The following is a 3,420-nucleotide window of genomic DNA, read 5'->3' on the forward strand; positions in this document are numbered from 1 at the left end:
GCTTGATCTTGAATCTATGTTTGTTGCCACGAACGATGATCTTGTTCTTGAGCTTGATTGCTTGAACTTGACCTTGATTGCTTGAAGCTTGAAACTTGTAGAGAAATTTGCGGTGTTTGATCCACGAGCTCTCTCTAGCTTCTTGTATAACTTCTGGTGTCCTTTTCTGGGTTTTGAAGACCCCTATTTATAGTTGTGGAAGGGAAGAGTTATGATAAGAACAAACTCATTCCGACCAATCAAATTAAAGTGTGACATGGCCGTATTTGATTGGCCAAAACATGTCACTTGCACACGTGGCGCGATTTCATTGGCCTTTTAGTGTGACTGGGCATGCCTTGTCATTTTGACACATGGCATGATTCTATTGGCTCTTCCGTTTGACTTGGCGCGCCACGTCATTTGACACGTGGCACCAAACTGGGCCTCTAGGAAGATGTAATCTTGGGCTTAATGAAGTGGGTTCATCACTTTAGCCCAATTAAATGGGCTAGCCCAATGGATTAAGACTTATTTATTTAATCCATTTATATTGGACTGATACAATTAATTCAATTATATTAGCCCATAATATTTATTTTGACCAATATTATCTCGAATTTAAAATATAATCCAAATTATTTTATGGATTTAATTTTAAGTAAAATTTATATGCCTACAAATATCCCCAACTTCAAGACTTGACGAAATTTAGACTTGTCGAACTGGAAAGACAAGGATTGAAGTATCACCAGACATTAAATTCGAACGTCGTCAACTTTGAACTTCAAAAAAAACAGTAACACATTCATAATGCTAACATACGATCATGCTAGCTCTTTATACAAGAAAAAAAAGTTGAACAGGAAGTCCGAAATTTTTTGTTAACATCTGACTTCAACTTAGCCAAGATTTTTTATTAGAAAATAATTTATTCATATTGTAATGAATAACCTTGAATTCATAAGTTGCACTTGCATAGTCCACGTAGCATGACCATTGCCTTATTTTGCCCTTCAACTCATGTACTAATACGGTCACAACTTTATCCACGTCAATTTACACCATGCAACTATAAGTCAAGTATCCTAGGAGACCATGGTACCGAGTCCAAGTCGGAATCAAATATTCCAGCCGCCCTAGCATTGGTCCCATATCGGCAAAACGATCTTCAACGCCACTTTTCAGCACCTATATAAAGTCACGTGCTCGTAATTGTTGAGCATCAATTCGCAGTTTTCGCAAGCCACTTGAGTCTAGTTTTGTGGACTCGGAAGCATCAACGCGAAGGTAATTTCTTCTTCTTTTCTTGTGCTTTTCTTGTTTTGTTGTCTTTTTTTTTTTGTAGTTCAAGCGAGATCCACACATGAAGGGGGCGCTCTTAGAGTGTGAGGGGATGGGTACTCATCCTTGCCCGACTATCGGAGTGATTACTTTCATGGCCCGATTCTTGGAGAGATTACTCAATGTATCCCAATTCTTGGAGAGATTATTCTCAAAATGGCCCGATTCTTGGAGAGATTACTCTCAAAATGGCCCGATTCTTGGAGAGATTACTCTCAAAATGGCCCGATTCTTGGAGAGATTACTCTCAGTGTGGCCCGATTCTTGGAGAGATTACTCTCAAAATGGCCCGATTCTTGGAGAGATTACTCTCCAAATGGCTCGATTCTTGGAGAGATTACTCTCAAAATGGCTCGATTCTTGGAGAGATTACTCTCAAAATGGCCCGATTCTTGGAGAGATTACTCTCAAAATGGTCCGATTCTTGGAGAGATTACTCTCAAAATGGCTCGATTCTTGGAGAGATTACTCTCAAAATGGCCCGATTCTTGGAGAGATTACTCTAATGGCCCGACTTTCGGCAAGGCCAACTTAAGGTGCAAAGGGACTCATATGTCCACCTTAAGATTGGAATGTGATAAAGCTTCAACTCGAAGACGACATCGACTTGAACACTTAGAAAACTTTGAAGATTTGGCGGACTTTGCAGACTTCAACTCGAAGATTCGGAGGGCTTAAACAATTCAACTTTAAGACCGACGAATTTGAAGACTGAAACTTGAAGACCGACGAACTTGAAGACTTCAACTTGAAGACCGAAGGACTTGAATACTCCAACATTGAGACTTGGAGGGCCTAAATATTTCAACTTGAAGATCGGCGAATTTGAAGTCTTCAACTTGAAGACCGACGGACTTGAAGACTCCAACTTTGAGACTTGGAGGGCCTAAATATTTCAACTTGAAGACCAGCGAATTTGAAGACTTCAACTTGGGGACTGACGGACTTGAAGACTTCAACTTTGAGACTTGGAGGGCCTAAATATTTCAACTTGAAGATCGGCGAATTTGAAGACTTCAACTTGAAGATCGACGGACTTGAAGACTCCAACTTTGAGACTTGGAGGGCCTAAATATATCAACTTGAAGATCAGCGAATTTGAAGACTTCAACTTGGGGACCGACGGACTTGAAGACTTCAACTTTGAGACTTGGAGGGCCTAAATATTTCAACTTGAAGATCGGCGAATTTGAAGACTTCAACTTGAAGACCGACGGACTTGAAGACTCCAACTTTGAGACTTGGAGGGCCTAAATATTTCAACTTGAAGATCATCGAATTTGAAGACTTCAACTTGGAGACCGACGGACTTGAAGACCAACAAACTTGATGGTTTGGCGAACCTGAAGACATAGAGAATCCCTGGACTTCAATGCAAATACTTGACATCCTCCTAAAATCAGCCCATCGAAGATATCAATTTACCAAGGAGGGTTGCCCCCTTTAAATCAAGTGAGATCAAAGTTCAACAAGAGGATGACATTTCAGCTTGATCTTGCGTTCCTTCATACTTCATTCGAACAACAATTGGGGCAATATGTATCTTTTGAACTTATGCGACTGAACTTAGAATGAAACTCTAAGCTGCCTACGTACCCCGGTGAAGAGGATCAAGTCATACCGTAGTTCAGACTGGGTGATTTTTTTTTATGTCCTAACTTTTGCCTAGGTCGCCTCTTTCGAAGTTTTCGACCTAGCGGACTTTTCTTTTTTTTTTTTTTTGCGTCCTAACTTTTGCCTAGGCCTCCTCTTTCGAGATTTTTAACCTAGCGGACTTTTTTTTTAGGCCGTACACAGTTTATACTCTTGCGGGCCAGAAGTGTAGCAACATGCAATTTAGGCTCGTGCGTCAAGGAGCGTTGCAACTTCAAGGATAATATTTCTTCAAAAACTTGCCATTGATAGGGCCGATCCTCATACCATCTGCATCAACCAGCTTGTAAGCCCCACTTGAATAAGCTTCTTGTACGACATATGGCCCATCCCATTTTGAAGTGAACTTCCCTACAGGTTTATGGGAAGTAATTATGGGTCTTCGTACGGCAAGGACTTGATCTCCTACTTGAGAGAATCTCGAGCGAACTCTTTTATTGAAGG

Source organism: Nicotiana attenuata, unplaced genomic scaffold (genome assembly GCF_001879085.1).
Source record: "Nicotiana attenuata strain UT unplaced genomic scaffold, NIATTr2, whole genome shotgun sequence".
In the NCBI taxonomy this organism is placed as follows: Eukaryota; Viridiplantae; Streptophyta; class Magnoliopsida; order Solanales; family Solanaceae; genus Nicotiana; species Nicotiana attenuata.